At 36.1% G+C, this 22079-nt stretch overlaps 1 long non-coding RNA gene across 8 annotated transcripts in view; it reads right to left on the bottom strand.

Annotated features, from left to right (window-relative positions):
* The window catches only part of LOC147996159 (uncharacterized), a 92284-nt gene that overhangs the window by 29703 nt on the left and 40502 nt on the right, over positions 1–22079 (bottom strand). For 7 of the 8 annotated variants that reach the window (XR_015671262.1, XR_015671264.1, XR_015671273.1 and 4 more), the window contains 2 exons: positions 7757–7852; positions 5093–5355 (listed from right to left, as the gene is read on the bottom strand). The exons of the other annotated variant lie outside the window; for it this stretch is intronic. This is a non-coding gene — a long non-coding RNA (uncharacterized LOC147996159). The remainder of the gene's footprint in view (positions 1–5092; positions 5356–7756; positions 7853–22079) is intronic. 8 annotated transcript variants of the gene reach the window in all.

Here is a 22079-nt window from a genome sequence, read left to right as displayed (position 1 = left end):
TACGTCTCTGTTTAATTTCTGTTTCCATGATCTGTCCATTGATGAGAGTGGGGTGTTGAAATCTCCTACTATTATTGTGTGAGGTGTAATGTGTGTTTCAAGCTTTAGTAAGGTTTCTTTTACGTATGTACGTGCCCTTGTATTTGGGGCATAGATATTTAGGATTGAGAGTTCATCTTAGTGAATTTTTCCTTTGATGAATATGAAGTGTCCTTCCTTATCTTTTCTGATGACTTTTAGCTGAAGATAATGTAAAGCATAAAAAGCTACTGATCCAAAACATACAGGAAGTCCAGGACTCAATGCGAAGATCAAACCTAAGGATAATAGGTATAGAAGAGAGTGAAGACTCCCAGCTCAAAGGACCAGTAAATATCTTCAACAAAATCATAGAAGAATACTTCCCTAACCTAAAAAAGAGATGCCCATAGGCATACAAGAAGCCTACAGAACTCCCAATAGATTAGACCAGAAAAGAAATGCCTCCCAACACATAATAGTCAAAACACCAAATGCACAAAATAAAGAAAGAATATTAAAAGCAGTAAGGGAAAAAGGTCAAGTAACATATAAAGGCAGACCTATCAGAATCACACCAGACTTTTTGCCAGAGACTATGATAGCCAGAAGATCCTGGACAGATGTCATACAGACCCTAAGAGAACACAAATGCCAGCCCAGGTTACTGTATCCTGCAAAACTCTCAATAATCATAGATGGAGAAACCAAGATATTCCATGACAAAAACAAATTTACACAATATCTTTCTACAAATCCAGCACTTCAAAGGTTAATAGATGGTAAAGCCCAACATAAGGAGGCAAGCTACACCCTAGAAAAAGCAAGAAACTAATCGTCTTGGCAACAAAACAAAGAGAAGAAAAGCACACAAACATAACCTCACATCCAAATATGAATATAATAGGAAGCAATAATCACTATTCCTTAATATCTCTCAACATCAATGGTCTCAACTCCCCAATAAAAAGACATAGATTAACAAACTGGATACACAATGAGGATCCTGCATTCTGCTGCCTACAGGAAACACATCTCAGAGACAAAGACAGACACTACCTCAGAGTGAAAGGATGGAAAACAACTTTCCAAGCAAATGGTCGGAAGAAGCAAGCTGGAGTAGCCATTCTAATATCAAACAATATGTGATATTACATTTTTTTCTTACCTGTTGGGTTCCCTTTCTTTGTATCTCTAAAGTAAACGTACTTTTAAAACATTAAAAAGCAATGGAGAATTTTTTCTTTAAATACTACTTATTAAAGTTATATTAATAGCAGATAAATAATTTAAGTAGACCTATAACAACTATGGAAATAGAGGAAGACGACAGTCTCCCAAACAAAAAGGTTCCAGGGAGTGATGGTTTTAGTGTATAATTCTATCAAACTTTTACAGAAGAGCTAATACGAATACTCCTCAAATTCCTCCACAAACTACAAATGGAAGGAACTCTACTGAATTTCCTTAGAGAGTCATTCTGATACACAAACCACACAAGGAATCAACAAAGAAAGATAATTATAGAGCAATTTTTCACAAACTTTGATGCAAAAATATTCAATAAAATCCTCACAAACCAAATCCAAGAACACAGCAAAATATCATCCACCATGATCAAGTAGGCTTCATCCCAGAGCAATAAGACAACCATAGGATATCAAGAAGATACAAGTTGGAATGGAAGAAGTCAAAGTATCACTATTCACAGATGATATGACAAAAAATTCTCACAGATAAGTGACTCTATACTTCTACCAGAGGACTCCCAGATGATTAACAACTTCAAAGTAGTGGCTGCATACAAGATTAATTCAAAACAAAACAACACAAAACAACACCAAAAACCAAAACCACAAAACAAAACAAACAACCCCCCAGTAGTCCTCCTATATACAAATGATAAATGAGCTGAGATTGATATTAGGGACACAATACCCTTACACACTTCTCAATAGCCACAAATAATATAGAATATCTTGGCATGTGCAATCAAGCAAATGAGAGAAATATATAACAAGAAATTCAAGTCTCTGATGAAAGAAATTGAGCAAGATATCAGAAAATGGAAAGATCTTCTATGTTCATGCAGAGAATTAATTTAGAATATATAACCACTTTACCAAATGTGATCTAGAGCTTAAATGAAATTACAATAAAAATTCCAGCACAATTATTTACATACCTTGAAAAGACAATACTCAATGTCATATGGAAAAAAATGAACCCAAGATAGTTAAAAATGATCCTGTACAATAAAACAACTTCTGGATATTATACTATTTCAAGCTCTATTGCAGATCTTTAATAATAAAAACAATATGATAATGGAATAAAGAGAAACAGATCTGCCTAAGAATATCATGAAGTCATTGTTTGAAACAGCTGAGTATTACTCAATTGTGTATATGTATTATGAACTAGAAAATATCCTGAGTGAGGTAACCCAACCACAAAAAAAAAAAAAAAAAAAACCCACACACATGGTTATGCACTCACTGATAAGTGATAAGTGGATATTAGCCCCAAAAGCTCTGATTGCCCAAGATACAATCCACAGACCACATGAAGCTGAAGAAAATGGATGACCAAAGTGTGGATGCTTCAGTCCTTCTCAGAAGCCGGAACAAAAATAGTCATAGGAAGAAATACAGAGACAGAGTTTGGAGCAGAGACTGAAGGAAAGGATATGCAGAGACTGCCCCACCTGAGAATCCAGCACATATACAGCCACCAAACCCAGATAATACTGCTGGTGCCAAGAAGTGTATGCTGACAGGAGCCTGATATAGCTGTCTCCTAAGAGCCTCCACCAGAGCATGACAAATACAGAGGCTGATGCTTGCAGCCAACCATTGAACTGAAAGTAGGATCCCCAATGGAGGAGTTAGAGAAAGGATTGAAAGAGCTGAAGGGTTTTTCAACTTCATAAGAACAACAATATCAACCTACCAGATCTCTCAGGGACTAAACCGCCATCCAAAGAGTACATATAGACAGGCCCATGGGCATCAATGAAAGGAGAAGCCCTTGGTCCTGCCAAGGCTGGAAGTCCTAGTGTAGGAGGATGTCAGGACGGGGAGGTGGGAAGGGGTGGGTGGGTGGGGGAACACCCTAATAGAAGCATGGGGAGGGGGGTGGAATAGGGGTTATGGAAGGGAAGCCGGGAAAGGGGATAACATTAGAACGTAAATAAAAATATATCCAGGGCTGGAGAGATGGCTCAGCGGTTAAGAACACCCGACTGCTCTTCCAGAGGTCATGAGTTCAATTCCCAGCAACCACATGGTGGCTCACAACCATCTGTAAAGAGATCCGATGCCCTCTTCTGGTGTATCTGAAGACAGCTACAGTGTACTTATATATAATAAATAAATAAATCTTAAAAAAATATATCCAATAAGAGAGAGAGAGAGAGGAGAGACAGAGAGGACAGAGAGAGAGGAGAGAGAGAGAGAGAGAGAAAGAGAGGGAGAGAAAGAGAGAGAGAGAGAGAGAGAGAGAGAGAGATATGAATGGAATCGAATTGAAGAGCCAGACATAAATGCAATCAGATACTTGATTTTTTATTAAATAGTAAATACAACGCAAATATCAAAAGGATCTTTAAAAAATGGTGATGATCTAATTGGCTGCTTGCATGTAGAATAATGTGAATAGATTTATATCTATCACCCTGCAAAAACGTCAAGTGCAAGTGTATCAGGCTTTGAAATTCAACCAAGTACATTGATCCTCAAAGAAGAGAAAATGAGGACTAGCTTTGACTGCATTAGCATAGGAGAAAGCATCCCAAACAGAACACCAATATTGCAGGTACTGAAATAAACAATTAGTGAATGGGACCTCATGAAACTGAAAAGCTTTTGTAAGGCAAAGGGCACTGTTAATAATACAAAATGGCAGCCTACAGAATAGAAAAATATTTTTGCAGATTCCATATCTGATAGTGGGCTAATATCCAAAACATATTTTAAAAAATCAAGAAATTGGATATCAATAAACCAAATAATCAACTTATGAAATAGGATACAGATAAAAACAGAAAATTCTTAGCAGAGGATTCCCACATGACCAAGAAGCACTTAAAGAAATGTTCAATGTTTTGAGCCATTAGGGAAAAGGTAGTCAAAATGACTCTGAGACTTTAACTTACACATGTTAGAATAGCTAAGATCAAAAACACAAGTGACAGCCAATGCTTGCAAGGGTGTGTACCAAAAACACTCCTGCAATTTTTAGTTGGAGTGAAAACTTATAGAGCCACTTTGGAAATCAAATATGGAAATTTCTAAAAAAAGGGGTGAGGGAATAGATCTGCTTCAAGACCAAGTTATACCACTCCTGGGCATATACCCAAACGATGTTCCATCATACCACTAGGATATATGCTCAACTATTCTTCTTTATTCATAATAGCCAGAAATTAGAAAGACCCTGGATGCCACTAATTGAAGAATGGATAATTAAAATGTGGTACATTTGCACAATGTATTATTTAACATTTATAACAAACAAACAAAAACAATCATTATGAAATTTTAAGGTATTTGGATGGAACTAGAAAAAAATTCATCCTGAGTGAGGTAACAGACTCAGAAACAGAAACATTATATATACTCACTTCTAAATTCATTTTAGGGTAAAGTATAACAATATTTCAGTCTGTAGACCCACAGAAGCTATGTGACAGAAAGCATTTAAGGAGAAGTGTATAAATCTCCCTGGGAAGTGGGGAAAGAATAGATATCATGGGAGTTAGGGCACTGGGCAGGTGGGATTGGAAACAGGAGGGATCAGATGGCGGGAGAGAATCCTGGGAGAGACAACAGGAATTGGGGAGCATCTAGGCAATGAGCTTGGAACCTAGTGTTCTTAGAAACCTCTTGGACTCTGAGGGTGATCCTTTATAAGATTCCTATCAGTGGAGAATACAGATCCTGAGCTGGCCATCTCTTGAACTAGACAAGATTTCCAGTGGAGGGGTTAGTATACCAATCCAGTCACAAAACCTTAGACCTACAATTTGTCCTTTCTACAAGACATGCTCAGATAAACATGGTATAGAACTTACGTGAATAACATAGCAGTGTTGTGTCCAGCTTGAGACCCACACCATGAGAAGGAGTTCATTTATGCCACTGCCTAGACTTCCAGAAACCAGAGGATGAGTAGCCCAAAATAAGCACAGGTCTGTGAAAAGATTCCTAATGATATTCTGCTATGCGCTTAGACAGGAGATTATCATAATTGTCATCAGTGAGTCTCCATGCAGCAACTGATGGAAAGAGATGCAGTCACCCACAGCCAAACATTAGGTAGAGCTCACTGAATACTCTGAAAGAGATAGGAAAAGGGTCACAGGAAGTAGTAGGGTCAAGAACACTACAAACAATCAACAGTATCTCAACTAACCTGGCCTTAAAGTGGCTCAAAGAGACTGAACAACAATCAGGGATCCGGAGTGGGTCTGCGTTAGGTCCCTGCATATATGTTAAAGTTGTGTAGCTTGATTTTATGGATGGACACATAACAGTGGTAGCAGTTGCTGTCTCTGACACCTTTGTCTGCTTTTGGGATCATTTTACTCTGGTTGTGTCTTCGTGTCCAGCTTAATAAAAGGGTAACTTACTGTAACTTGATATGCCATGATTGATTGATATGCATGGGAAAACTGCCCTTTTCTGAAGAGAAACAGAGATGGAGTGGATGGGTGGAGAGAGACTAGGAAGGAAGGAGAGCCAGAAAACTGTTTGGAATATATTATATGAAAAAATAATGAAAAAAGGAAGGAGGGAAGGAAGAAAAGAGGGAAGGAAGGAAGGAAGGAAGAAAGGGAAGAGAGAAGGAAGGAAGGAAGGAAGGAAGGAAGGAAGGAAGGAAGGAAGGAAGGAAGGAAGGGATCCAGGAGACTTATTTTAAGATCGGTAACATTGGTTCACTTCTTTACTAGAGATATTTCAATCCCTATTCTAGTAAATAGTTTCAATTGGGAGTAGCCCTCTGTGTATGTAGTAGAGAGGTAGATGTGATGGGTAGGTGAGTATTACCCATAATTTCCACATTTGAGTAGAAGCTAGGTGACAGAAAACAATGGTCTCACAGATATTTTTATATTTTTTCATCAAAACATACCTTTTTATGTTCACTCTTCTTTTAAACCTGACCTCACTCTTTTGCCTTCAAGTCTGTTCTCTAAAGACTCGCATGGATAATGTTTTCAGCTCAGTCTACCTGTTCATCTGAATGAGATGTTGTCACTCTTAAATTTATCGTTACCCCGATTATGGGACAACAAATAATTACAAATGTTACATGAGTTAAAAACGTGCTTGTAGGTCCCAGGTCAGGAAAAGCGTATACATACCCTTTTTGCCATCGTCGGTATAGGCAATAACATTATAACTGGAGGTGAAGTCGAGTCCTTAAAATGTTACATCAGTATCAGTATAGACATGTCAAGCTCTAAACAATTATAAAGTGAGTCTCCCAAATGGCTGATACCAAGAATTATGTGCCCACATCTACTTATGTGATTGCTCTTTGTATTTCCAAATGACTAGAATGGAAGTTAATTATTGTAAGAGGAACTATCTATTCCTTAAGGCAGACAGATCTCATCCATGTTTGCACTCACATTCATTACTCTAGCATGAGCTCCCCATCTCCATTAAATGAATAGATAATACATTGTTGAATGAATTCGAGTGCAAATTGAGTTCTATGCAGTTGTCACATTATAGATCTACGTAGATTATATTAACATAGAATAGCCTCATAGTTTTCTTTAATCATTACAAATTCGCTGATTCAGTTAATTGCGGCAAAATGCTAGACATTTAGGATAGTATAATGTGAAAACACCCACACATCTGTCTCGGAATCTGAAAAAATACAGTAGGCTTCTTGAACAGAAAATGTGAGATGTCAAAAAATGTCAAATACTAACACCTACTTGTCAGGAGGTTGAAATGTTTTCTTCACTACATTTGTACTTGAATAAAAACTGCGGTTTGAGCACTGAAAGTAGAACTTCTGCTTGGTTTTGGGGGGTTTTAAGACAGCGTAACTGTGTAGTCCTGGTTATTCTGTAACAGTCTCTGTACCAGGCTGGCCTTGAACTCAGGGATCTGCCTCTCTCAGCCTCTCAATTGCTGAGATTAGAGGTGTGTGCCACCATCATCTAGCCAGTATTTTGGTGTTTAGGTTACCTTTGAATTCACTATATGTACTCCTTGACCCCAAGTTCAGTTTGAGCTAATCTTTTCTCTACCCTCTAAATTATAAGATTACAGATATGTCCCACTAAGCCTATTTCCAAGTTGGATATTTTAGTTTTCATTTAATATGGGATATTTTTGTTTATTGCATCTAACTACTGTCATGTTACTTTAATATCCTAATTTACCCTGTCTGGAACTAACATGTTTACCCTGCTCTTCTTTATATAGTATAGAAAACTGTGGTTTGTCTTGCATGAATAATAAAATCTGACAAGTCCAAAATTTCCCCTAGGTATCCTGTCTTCATACTTGTTTATTAAAAAGACATACTTTAATACATAGAATTTCAACATTATCCTTACCAATATGAAAACATATTTTCTTATGGAGGCCACTGTCATCAACTTTCATATACACATTTTATATTTTGTAATAATAGCATTAAAGTTTTTTCCATACCACACATGTACCAAGTGGTTATATGTTGTAACATTTTAATACTCAATTTGACTTACTTTATATTTTTGAGGGTTAGATATAATCATAAAGTATGCATTAAATATATTTCTTTAGTATGAATCAGATCTTTGTAAGTTGTACCATGACAAATCCTGGAGGAAAAGAGAAACAGCATAAACAAAATGAGTCTATTGCAATGCTCAGCTTTACTGTCCACTTTCCTATTTTTAACAAATAAAAATATAATTCATTAGATATAAATATACTATTAGCTTAACATCTCTACTTTGTATTATTACTGACAGAAGATAAAATCCAATTACTAGAGACATAATCATTTAAATAAATTGAATAACATATTTGTAATTCATGAACATATAAACACATTAATCTTATACATCATTATATAATAGTATATAAATATATCATAAGGCATTTAGCTAATCTGTATTAGATATCATATTAAAAAATAAAAGAATACATTTGGAAATTTTGTCTGTTTATTTTAAAGGTTCTCTGGTAATTGCAGTCACAGTGGATTTTCCTTTTTGATAGGCAAGTTTTTGTGATGTGAAACATTGTTATGCTGTGTCCATTACACATCTTTCTTCCAGATGCTTTGATTTGAGTCGTACCCTGGCATCTACCAGATTATGTTCTGATACCACAATCCACAGAAACTTTAGTGTCTTATATGAAATGGAACAGTATTTATATAATCTGCAGCAATCTATACATTTATTTTTCATACTGTGCTATGCTTATGGTATCGAATTCAACGAAAATTGTATGTAAAAAAGTTCTTACACTTAATTGTGTAGGTAATAACAAGAAAGTGATATCTTGTGCTCAGCACAGTGACTATTTTTTAAAGCATTTTTATCTGTGCTTGGTTGAATCTGTAGAAGCAGAGCTAAGGGGTGTGGAAGGTCAGCCGTATTTATTTTACCAATATTTCTGGCACAGTGAACCTACACATAACAACTTGCTCCTGACAGTAAAATCCATTTTCTATATATACAGTGGTTAATGTACAGACTAAGGAGGAAACCCACTATGAGGAGGCAGCATCCATTACACATCTGGATAACAGGCAAGGACAGTGCAACAAGCACATCTCTCATGTCCTTGTGGTTGCTCTGTGGAAGGCAGGACATTCACTGGGGTTTAAATAGAAATAGCAGCCATACATGAAGGACAGTTTCTGAAATGTTGTTTTCCTGGGATCTAGCTGGTTTGCCTCTGACCCACCTTGTTTCCGTGTACAGAATCTAACTTCATACTGATTTGGAGACACCACTCCTCCCCCCAGCTTCAGTTACAGTTGACGTGATTCCCACCTTAGCTATTGATACACAGAAGTTAAGGAGTTTTTTTCCTTTTGTTGATCGAAGTGCATAATGCTTTCATGTTTCATTATAAAAAGTGCACGTGTGTATAAAACACATTCCTGGGCCATGTGACTCTTCTAGGTGCTCTACTGTTTATAATCAAATTTAAGTAAATAGTGAACAGAAAAGCAAATCAATGACATTTTTATATCATAATTTCTTCTCAAAACATCTGGTACAATATACTTTGGAGCAATTTGCCTGTCTTTTTATTCTGAAGAGATAATGCATCTTGTCATTTGTAAGTTAGAATATGAAATAAAAGAGGCAATTACCAAACCAGCTCCCCTTAATGTGAAGAAATACAAAGTGTCTTTTAAAATAAATTGGCTTTCAAGCATATTTTTTTTTATTTTATTAAATCGGTATCCTATCCTGGATTTCAAGATAAGACTTTAAAACCTTGTAAGGAGTTAATGCTAAAGATTTGGGTGAAAAAAGACCTATTAATTATAAATTTTAAGAGGATCAAACCAACAAAACCAAGGTAAAGAATTCTTTGAAGAATTGAAATTGTTTCAAATGTAAGGTATTCTTTAAAGGGATACTAGAATATCAGCCAACAATTAATTTGAGGACAGGAGCGATGGTTTAATGCATAAAGGTTCTTGGTAATATGACTGATTACTGAGATTGACTCCTGGAATTTACAAGGTGGAAAGAGAAAGCCCACTTGTACACATGCTCTGTGACTTCCACAGATGTGAAGTGTCTTGTCCACACATGTATTTACATATACACTGTACATACAAACAACAGCAATAAACTAATTCAAACTTTAAAATTAATTCTTTTGAAATAACCTCATAAATATGAATGCAAGAGTAGTTTACATGCCTTAAGAGTAAAGAACAATGACTCACATGTAAACATGAGGCTCCATGTGACTTGTGAAACTGTTATAAGAGTTCTCCATGAGGCAGCTTCCTATTCCAACTTTGTACTCTTGTTGGCAATAAGCTGGTTACGGTTACTGGAGAGATTTTCTGGTTCCCTCTATAGTCAGCCCTCTCTCCTTCAGATTGATCTACATCCTGGCAACTAGACTTTTCATGATAACAGGGGGTACTCTGACCTCTTTGTTACAATCTGTTTGACCAATGGAACTATGTAGTGTAGTGAATCAAGTGACCAGTAAGAGACTAAGGTCACTCTCTGTGTTCCTGAGCTGTCACCCTATAGATTCATGTTGGAACGCTGTCTTTCTATTCCTAAGGCCAAAACCTTTACTAGGTCAGTGTGGCTCAGTGTGCTACCTTTCTGACTTCAGTAATTGTTCTATTTCCTTGCTGCTTGAGCTTTAAAGTGAAACCAATTTCCAGCTATTGCTGGCTATGCACTTTAGTGCACTCATTTGTTGTTTGCCCTGAACCCTGTTTATGGCTCTGTAAATAGTTTCTCAAATTACTAATCTGTATGTTGTCTGCTCATGGCCAAGACCCTGACTGATATAACACTGTTGTTGCCTAAGCAAATTCCATATCATTTATTTATATGGGTAAGAAATATCCATGACTATTCAGACTTAGACAATGCAATCCAATGAACTTCATACAGCAATATTGTCTCCACATTATTTTGCCATTCTTGAGAAACCAACAATCTTTATTTTAAACTAAAGAATAATAATAATATAATTGTAATGATACTTTAATAAAAATGTCATGAGCCCTAACTAAAAATTCTGCCTATATCATAAGAGCTACCAGCTGCCAAAGCAAGTAGAGGATAAGAAGTTACTAGTCATTCATTACAAGTATTAATCTTTTTAGTAGCCTGAAGTGAACCAAAACACTGAAAGTATACTTTTAACAATAAACATAGGAATGAGGAGAGTGGCTTTTGAAGAATTGTGTTAAACTCCTGTCTCCTACTTTCTCCTTCTGTGTCCACAGTCCTTAAAGTTCTATTGAGTTCCTTCACTCCTCATTTATAGACTTCTCAATTTAGAAATAGTTGTGAAGACTTAAGGAAAATAGAGCAGCACTAACTGTATGAGGAGATCAACATTATGTTCCACTAACCCAGCTGGTATCTCTTAGGCATAGTGCTCTTTCAAGATAGGATGTGTTTCCATACATACGCTTATCTCCACAGGAAGATTTTATTACAATTATCCCACCCCTTAATGAAGTTTATACTTATTTATAGGAGTAATTTCAAATTAAGCAAGATATCTTCTGAAAAGATTTTGTGGAAGATTTGAGATTAAGAGCGCTTATGATAGCAGGGCAAAGGAATTTCTGGAACCCCACAGGATAGGCTCCAGGCCAGGTCCCATGACCAGTGAAAGTAATGGCTTCAGTAGAATAGGTACATAGCAACATCCAGAAATGAGGGCAGAGTGATTTGAAGATACTTTCCCAAAGCGATTGGCATCAAACAGTCCATGAATTCAGCGAACATGAGCTCTAACTAGTCATGTGCAAATGGAAGAGCTCAGCCTTTGAGATCAAGGTAACATGCCCACCACTGTGAGGATGGTGAAGTCATATTTGTCATATTAGTGTGCTTTTCTGGGATGAAAAATCCACCACCATTTTAAGGAGACATAATGAACAGACCAGCAAAGAGTTGTTTTTTTTTTTTTAAAGCTTCGAAGAGCAAGTGTCTCCTTAGGAATGACAAATATTTCCCTGGAATGATAGATTGCATTTTCATTTTCATTTTATTTTATTGCTTTGTTATGGTTTGTCATTTATCTTTTGATTGATATAAATATTTAATCTGGTCAAAGAATACTAACAGCAAGTAAAGGACAAATCAATTAGTCTTCTGAGGTTAGACTAGGGACTTTCTACTTTGAAATTTTTGCCTTGAGCTGTATTAACATTATTCATTATAATCAGCATATTGTTTGGGAATATATTGCTTTATTCCTTTGTATTTTCATATTTTATTAACTATCTATTTTATTTTATTATTTTGTCTATTTTTATCAATATAGAATTTGCTAACAAGAGCTGATTTAGATTTTTACCAGAATGATTTTCCTTATTTTTCATGATGTTTCCTTGATTCAATTTATTGCTGTTGCTATTCTTTAATCTTTTGTTTTTAATCCAGTCATTATCCTCTTCCCAGTCCACTTTCCAACTGTCCCTCATCTCCATCCTCCAATCTTTACAGCAATCAGAATGGCTAAGATCAAAATCTCAGGTGACAGCACATGTTGCTGATAATGTGGAGAAAAAGGAACCATTACTGGTGGGATTGTAAAGACTCTGGAAATAAATCTTGGGATTTCTCAGAAAACTGGAAGTGGATCTACCTGAAGACCCAGCTATACCACACTTGGACAAATACACAAAAGATTCCCCACCTTTCCACAGGGGTTCATGTTCCAATGTTCATAGTGGTGCTATTTGTGATAGCCAGAAGCTAGAAAAAAACCCAGATCCCTCACAAAGGAAGAATGGATGCAGAAAATGTGATTCATTTACAAAATGGAATACTATTCATCTATTAAGAATGAGGACACCATGAGTTTTGCAGGCTAATGGATGGAAGTAGAAAATATCATCCTGAGTGAGGTAACCCAGACCCAAAAGGGCATGCATAGATACAAAATATCCAGGATACAATCCACAGAACTCAAGAAGGTTAACAAGCTGAAGGACCCCAGTAAGGATGCCTCAATCCTTTTTGGAAGGAAGAAGAAGGCAATAGGTGGGTGGTGACTGGGGTTGGCGAGAGGACAGGGAAGGGAAAAGGGGGACTTGATCAGGTATTGGTTGGTGAGAAACAGGAGTAAAGCCTTGAGGGCCAGCAAAGAATGGAACCAGGCAATTTCAGGATGTAGAAGGTGGGGATGGGGGTCTAGAAAGTACCAGAAACCTAGGAGGTAAAAGGAACTCAGAACTCAAAGGGAGAGACCTTAGATGAAAGGTCCAACAGTCAAGAGAGGGAATTTGTAGAGTTCATCTCCAGTAGAAAGACAGAGCATCATGTAGAGGCATGGGATTATCATTCCCCAGTTAAAAACTCTGATCCAGACTTGTTCCTAAGAAAACTGCAAGGACAAAAAAGAAGAGCCTGAGGGAAAGGAGGCCAAGTGCCAGTCCCAATTTGGGATCCAGCTCAAGGGGGCATGACACTATTACTGATACTATGGTGTGCTAACAGACAGGTGCCTAGCATGGCTGCCTTCTAAGAGGTTCAACAAATAGAAGAGAAAGTCAAATGTAGATATTTACATCCAACTAATGGACAGAATCCAGAAACGACTGTTGTTGTTATATTGTATTTTAACATCTATTTTTTCTAAACAGAGTGATTTAATTATATATATTTCACATAAGAACATGAATAATTTTTATGACATGCATGATAATTTTATTTTAGCAGGACCTCTCAATATAAGATTTTATTATAAACATTAATAGATTGAAGATAAACAGGAAAAATCCTTTCTTTGAGAGAACCTATAAAATGGAAGTTGAACTTTTAATAAATCTTGAATATTAAGGATTTTTATTAAAATCAACAAAGACATCATAAAATTAAACACATATTAATGGACACAAGAACATCTATTATAAAGCTTACAATTACTTGTTTAAATACCCAAGTATTCAAAATCCTAAGAATTCTACAATATTAAATTATATAATTTAATATGTATGATTATCTGCATTGTTCCTGTTATATATAAAATAACTAGCACAGAAAATTTCAAAAACTGAATCTTCTAGATCATGGAGATGAGACATGACTCATTTACCGACATTCCTAACTGTTCCTAACTTTCCAAGCCTATTTTATTTTTGTTTTTATTGAATAGTTTTACTGATGGAGCTGTCTATTGGTTTACTTCTGAAATTTTTGATTGTAATGTAGCCAATTGGCTAGCAAATCTCATAATACATTTTACTCCAATTTATATCTTACTTGATTTTTAGATTTTATTTAATTTACTTAACAGTATTTACTACACATAAGTGCGGTGGAAGTACGTAGTCTGGGGGAAGATGTGAGTAGTAAAAGCCACGATAAAGTGTAATGATGGCACATTCCTCAAGTTTTAATGATGTCGATAACAAGGTGTAAAATCCCATGAATGCGGTGTTGCATACTTTGTACACATTGAGAGTTAGGAATTCACATCTATTAAATATGCAAAAGGATACACATTAGCATGCTGGATGTTCGAGCATGCCTGGCATGGCTCTTGTACGTCCTTGATACTCTTTCACTCCTCTTTGCTCATCCAAACATAAATAGCAAGTTCAGTGGATGGGCCGATTCTAAAAGAGGGTCTGTCCTAAATTTCTTTCAGATTCTTTCACAGAAAATTTTACCAAACTTTCAATTTCAATAGAGGGAGAGGTGGATAATTTCATGATTACTGACAACGTTGAAATGACAAATTTTAAGAGCTATGGATGCAGGGAGGGAAATGGATTTTTTGAGTATCTCTATTTTCTATCATACTGTAACACATAGGTATATTCTATTTAGTGTTGTTTCTTGAGCCACAATTCTTTCAGATATAATTATGTTAGAATTAATATCCAGACAAACAAGCTGCATTTGAAGTATTCACTGGTTAATAACTAGGTTTATCTAGTTTTAATAAATTACAGAACTTCTCCCTCTTAGCAAAGTTTGATGATGAAGAGTTCTAGATAACAAAGCGTGACAATAAATGATAGGTCATAGTGATCTGGAGAGAAGACTGTTCCCTGTGAGTCTCTCTGCTGATTAGACTTAATAGAGCTACACAGATCCACCAGTACTCAACTAACACAAACCCAAGTAAATCTAAAGAATCAGCAACTTCATAAATTGCTATTATTTGGAACTCCAGAAATAGAAAATTTTTCACTGGTTCACATGTCTGAACAGCATTTCATTAGAGGGTGTTGCCCATATATCTCAAGAATTCTTCTTAAAACTGAATACTGGTAATAGTTCTCATTATAATATCTCTTAAGAACATTAACATCATTGTTAATAAACTGATGTTGATCTTTCAACACAAATTTCGATTTTCAATAAATAAGATGATGCCATTTTTTATTAACTTGAGTATTTCTTATATACATTTCGAGTGTTATTCCCTTTCCCGGTTTCTGGGCAAACATCCCCCTCCCCCCTCCCCTTCCTTAAGGGTGTTCCCCTCCCCACCCTCCCCCCATTGCTGCCCTCCCCCCAACAGTCTAGTTCACTGGGGGTTCAGTCTTAGCAGGACCCAGGGCTTCCCCTTCCACTGGTGCTCCTACTAGGATATTCAATGCTACCTATGAGGTCAGAGTCCAGGGTCAGTCCATGTATAGTCTTTAGGTAGTGGCTTAGTCCCTGGAAGCTCTGGTTGCTTGGTATTGTTGTACATATGGGGTCTCGAGCCCCTTCAAGCTCTCATCTGGAAGATGATGCCATTTTAATAGCATTCATGAAGAAAGTTTAACTGGAAATATTCAACTATTAACCATGTCAATTGATCAGGTTAGGGCAGTATAGTGAGGTTGAAGCAGACTCACTATGAACTCTCTGCTCTATCTACTTCTGTACTCCACATCTTGTTTCCAATTGACTTAGTTAGGATTTTTTTTTTTTTTTTGCTGTGAATAGATGTGATGTCCATGGCAACTTTTAAAAGAACAACATTTAATTGGGGCTGGTTTACAGTTTTGGAGGTTTAGTCTATTATCATCAAGGTGGTAAATATGGCAGGTTATAAGGAGACATGGTGCTGGAGGAGCTAAGAATTATAGATCTGAATCTGTAGGTAACGGGAAGTGAACTGAGATATCATGTACCAATAACACTACATCTACTCCAACAAGGCCACTCCTCTTAATACTGCTACTCTCTATGAACCTATGGGGGCCAATTACACTCGAACTACCACACCAACATTTACCTTTATGCTTTATTTTGTTTTCCACATAGAATGAAATTCATATAATATGTAAAATAAAGCCATTTAAATTACTGTGTTTATCACCCAAAAAAGTTGTGACTTTTATTTTGATGTAGTTATTTATAGTGATATTTTGGCATTGTAGTAGACTCATGGAATCTGTTCACATGTAATTGAAGTTTTATGTCCTCTTGCTATTCTGATGAACTTAGGTCACAAAATTTAAACTACCATGTTAAAATCTTTTCTTGGTTTCCTTTCTGTGTATAACAAATCTATATATTTATATGTTTTAAAAACTTTGTTATGTACTAAAGCTAGAAAGAAGTCTCAGTTTTTAGAGTGCTTGCAGTGCAAGCATGAAAACTGACGCTCATCTCCTCTACCTACACAAAATTTGAGCAAGACAGGACAGGTCTATGACATCAACACAGCAGAAATGGACACAGGAGAACCCTAGAGTTCTGCTGGACAGGAACTATAAGTGACATATGAGCCTCATATTTAGTAAGAAAAATTGTCTCAAAAAATAAAAGGTTAAGTGGGACTACAACAAACATTGATTTCTAGATATCACAAATGTGCACACAACACATGCACACACAAAAAGAAACTAATGTCTTCGTGAATGACACGATTGGTCAGGAACAAAGTAAATTACTAAATTACCTCAGCGCTTATATGAATATTAAAACAGGTAAGCGATAGTCTCTAGCCCAGGACAGCATGTTTTAGTTTCTGTTTCCTATGATCTATAAGGTATCTGGTACCAGAACACTCTACCTTAACTGACGTCGAAACATTACAAATTACTTTATAATTAAAATTTGTTTTATACATTTAAATATAACTATTTAACTCTATTTTGAGTAAGTTTTAGCTATGTTGATTTTTCATGTCAAAAATACAGAACTCGATGGTATATTTCCTACTCATAAATGTTTCTTCTACTTTTATTTTATCCATTTAATTGATTTTCTTCTTACCATACGTTATTTGAAAAAATAAATTTAAATATATTTTGATCATAGTCTCCCCTACAGATGTATTTCCAGATTCTTTTCCCACCCTACCTCACCTATCTTTGAGTTAAAAAACCACAATGCATGAATGAAACCCCTCCAGACCTAGTAAAAAATAAAACAGCATGAAAAAAGAAAAATAACTGTAACCAAATAAAAGTACAGCACACAGACACACACACACACACACACACACACACACGCACATGCACCCGCGCACACACACACACACACACACACACACACACACACACACACACACACACAGAGGAATTGGAGTTCATTATATGTTGATCAACTAGTCCTGATCATGAGGCCTGGCCTAGAGTCACTTTGTTGTCTTTAGCAATGAGACCTTGTGTCAGTTTATGGACAGCAACTTATCTGGTTGGCAAGGGCCTGTCTTGCTGGATATATATATATATATATATATATATATATATATATATATATGTATGTATGTATGTATATATGTATATATATATGTATGTATGTACATATATATGTATACACACACACACACACACACATATATATATATATATATATATATATATATATATATATATATATATATATATATAATCTCTTTAAGTGTTTCCCAGTCATTTGAGTTTCCTCTTCTGAGAATTCCCTGTTTAGATGTGCATTGTTGCGTATGTTCAGGTGAAGGCAGGCACAAGGTGAGGCAAAGCCTGTAATTGTGCAGTGGAAAAGTAAGGAAGGCACAAAGTTTTGAAGAGAGGAGAAAGAAGAGGAAAAACCAAGATGGAGGAGGAAAAGGACCACCCAGATCTGTGTGGCCTTAAAGGGCCACAGGTAGTTATGAATATTTCATAAGGGATGGATTTGGACAATTTGTTTTATCTCGGTAGGCAGTTTATATTAATCTTAATTATTTCAGAGTTTATTTGAATAAGAACATTAATGAGTTAAGAACTTTGCAATGGGTAGGTGGCCTCATCCCTTAACAGGGGCCATGACTTTCTGCTGGAAATGGTCTCTTCAGGTTCTATCTCCCCTTCTCTGTTCTTTTGGCTAAAGTCACCTTGGTTGGTTCCTGGGAGCCTCTCACCTCCCTGTAGTCTGAGATCCTCCAACGTCTATCAGCAGTTCCTCATCCCTCACTGCTACATGTTTTTGTTCGATTTCCTGACTGTCTTTATCTCTCTCCTGTCTACTCTAGTGCTGGATACTGCTCCCTCCTCCATAATTTCTCCCCCTCCTCTCTCCCAGATGCCTGCTCCCTCTACCTCCTGTTATCATCCTGTTCACCCACAGTGTAGGACTGAAACAAAACCTTAGTCTTCCTTCCCTTAAGTTCCATATTATCTGTGGGTGGTATCATGGGCATTGTGAGCTTTTTGGCTAATATGCACTCACCAGTGAATAGATACAATTTTTGTTCTTTTCTGTCTGTGTTACCTCACTCAATTCCATCCATTTGCCTGTAAATTTCATGAAGTCATTGTTTTTAATAGGTGAGTAATATCTATTATGTAAAATATATACCACGTTTTTCTGTATCCATTCTTCTATTGAGGGTCATCTGGGTTGTTTCCAGCTTCTGGCTATTATAAACAAGTCTGCTATAAGTGTAGTGGAGCACATGTCCTGTGTTGGAGCATTTTTTTTGGAGTATATTCCACATAGTGGTGTAGTCTTCAGGTAGAGCTATTTCCGATTTTCTCAGGAAGCAACAGATTGATTTCTTAAGTGGTTTTACCAGCTTGAAGTTCAACCAGTAATGTAGGAGTATTCCTCTTTCTCAACACCCTCACCAGCATCTGCTGTCACCTGCTTTTTTGAACTTAGCCATTCTGATTGGTATGAGGTAGAATCTTAGGATTGTTTTGATTTGCATATCCCTGATGACTAAGGATGTTGAACATTTCAAGTGCTTCTCAGCCATTTGAGAGTCCTCGTTGAGAATTCTCTGTTTAGTTCTGTACCTCATTTTTTAATAGAGTTATTTGGTTCTCTGGAGTCTAACTTCTTGAGTTCATTGTATATTTTGGATATCAGCCCTCTATCGGATGTAGGGTTGGTAAAGATCGTTTTCCAGTCTGTAGGATCCCGTTTTGTCCTATTGTCAGTGTCCTTTGACTTACAAAAGCATTTCAATTTTATGAGGTTCCCATTTGGTATGCAATTTTGAGTACTTTATTTATTTCAGTTATTAGCCTTCCATCAGATTGTAAAAACCTCTTCCATCCCAAACTCTGATGTTTGGTCTAAAGACACTCTACTTTGCCATGCAGAAGCTTTTAAGTTTAATGAAGTACCATTTACTAATTGTTGACTTTGTGCCTATGCTAAAGGAGTCCCATGCAGAAAGTCTTTTCCCTGGGACAATTTGTTCAAGAATATTCCCCACTTTCTTTTCTACCATGTTCATTGTATCTAGTTGTATGATAAGGTCTTTGATCTATTTGAAGCTGAGTTTTGTATAAGGTGATCAGTATGAATGAGTTTGAAATCTTCATCATGCAGATATTCACTTTACCCAGCACCATTTGTTGAAGATGATGTCTGTTTTCCATTTTGTCTTGATTAAAAAAGTAGGTGTCTATAGGTATGTGGATTTATGTCTAGGTCTTCAATTCAGTTTCATTGATCAATGTGTTTGTTGGTTTTGTGCAAATACCATGCTGGTTTTATTATGACAGTTTTGTAGTTCTTCTCAAAGTTCTGTGACATATCTCCAGCAGTTCTTTTATGGTTTTATGCATGGATTTTACCTGTCCTGGTATTTTTTTCCTGTGACTGAATAAAGGTAAAAATTGTCCTTTCCAGGTATGTGAAGAATTATGCTGGTATTTTGATGGAGACCTCATTGAATCTGTAGATTATATTTTTACTCTTAATCCTACTGATCTATGAACATAGAAGATCTTTTCATCTTTTGCTATCTTTTTCAGTATCTTTCTTCAAATACTTGAAGTTTGTCATAAGATCTTCCACTTGTTTGGTTAGAATGACCCTACATTTTATATTATTTGAAGCTATTGTGAAGGGCGTTGTTTCCATGATTTCTTTCTCAGTCTGTAATTTGTGTATAGGAGGGCTAGTGATTTCTATGACTTAATTTTTTTGTAGTTACTTTGTTAAAAATGTTTATCAGCTATAGTAGTTTTGGTGGAATTTTTAGGATATTTTAAATACATTATCATGTCATCTACAAAGAAAGATAACTTTAACTTTTTCCTTTACAATTAGTATCCCCTTATCTCTTTCAGTTGTAGTATGTCTCTAGCTAAGAATTTAGGTACTATATTGAATACATATCTTGAAAATGAAAAACTTTGCCTTGTTCCTGATTTTAATGAAATTGCCTTGAATTTCCCTGATTTAATTTGGTGTTGGCCATAGGCTGTTTATAAACTGCCTTTATTATAATTAGGTAAGTCCTTTGTATCCTTAATGTTTTTATGACTTTTACCATAAAGTAGTGTTGGATTTTTGTCAATGTCCTTTTCTGTATCTATGGAGATGATCATTTGAATTTTTACTTTCAGTGAGTTTATATTGCAGATTATATTTATTGATTTTCATACATTGTGCTATCCCTGCATTTCTGGGGTGAAGTTTATTTGATCATGATGGATGATCTTTTGGTGTTTTCTTAGATTTGATTTACAAGTATTTTATTGAGTACTTTGGAAGTCATTTTTATAAAATAGACTGATATGTAGTTTTCATTTGTTCTTAAGTCTTTATGTTTTAGAAATCAGGGTAAGGATGGCCTCAGAAAATAAATTGGGCATTATTACTTTTATTTCTGCTTTTTAAAATAATTTGAGGAATATTGGCATTAAATCGTTTTGAAAATTTAGTAGAGTTTTATATTAAAACCATATGCTTTCCCATATTCTTTCATTGGGAAAATTACAGTGACTTTTATGTCTGGTGTTATAGGTTTTTTTAAGTGCTTATCTGATCTTAATTTAGCTTTGGAAGATTTTGAATATAAAGAAAATTATCCACTTCTTTTAGACTTTATAAAAATAATATTGGGGGAATACAGGTTTTACCTTTTGTTTGCTTGTTTATGTTTTTCTCTCATATGATAAATCCCAACCACAGGATCCCTCCTTATTCCCCTCCCAATCCTTCCTCACCTACCAACTCCCCCAGATATACTGCTTCTTTGTCTCCCTTCAGAAAATAGCTTGCCTTTAGGTGTCAAGTGAACTCATGATAACAAAAAAGATACAATAAGCTTAGGCCTATATTCTCATAACAAGCCTTGTCAAGGCAACCCAGTAAGAGGAAATAGGTGCCATGAGCAGGCAAAAGAATCAGAGATACTACCACTCAAATTATTAGAAATTCCATAAAAACCTCAAACTAGGAAACTGCAGCATATATGTAGAGGAGCTAATGCAGACCCACATAGGCTTTCTGATTGCTGCTTCATGTACACTGCTTAGATGATTTTGTAGGACATGTTCTTCTGGTTTTCTTGACCCTCTGGATTCTACAATGCTTCCTCTTCCTCTGGTGTGGAGCTCTGCCTGAAGTTAGCCACTTATCAATGAGTGCATACCATGTGTGTTTTTCTGTGATTGGGTTACCTCACTTAGGATGATATTTTCCAGTTCCAACCATTTGGCTACGAATTTCATAAAGTCTTTGTTTTTGATAGCTGAGTAATATTCCATTGTGTAGATGTACCACATTTTCTATATCCATTCCTCTGTTGAAGGGCATCTGGGTTCTTTCAGCTTCTGGCTATTATAAATAAGGCTGCGATGAACATAGTGGAGCACGTGTCTTATTTATATGTTGGGGCATCTTGTGGGTATATGCCCAAGAGAGGTATAGCTGGATCCTCAGGCAGTTCAATATCCAATTTTCTGAGGAACCTCCAGACTGATTTCCAGAATGGTTGTACCAGTCTGCAATACCATCAACAATGGAGGAGTGTTCCTCTTTCTCCGCATCCTCGCCAGCATCTGCTGTCATCTGAGTTTTTGATCTTAGCCATTCTCACTGGTGTGAGGTGAAATCTCATGGTTGTTTTGATTTGCATTTCCCTTATGACTAAAGATGTTGAACATTTCTTTAGGTGTTTCTCAGCCACTCAGCATTCCTCAGC

Source organism: Rattus norvegicus, chromosome 2, assembly GCF_021556685.1.
Source record: "Rattus norvegicus strain SHRSP/BbbUtx chromosome 2, alternate assembly SHRSP_T2T, whole genome shotgun sequence".
NCBI classification, from domain to species: domain Eukaryota; kingdom Metazoa; phylum Chordata; class Mammalia; order Rodentia; family Muridae; genus Rattus; species Rattus norvegicus.
This window is presented reverse-complemented; position numbering and strand designations above follow the sequence as displayed.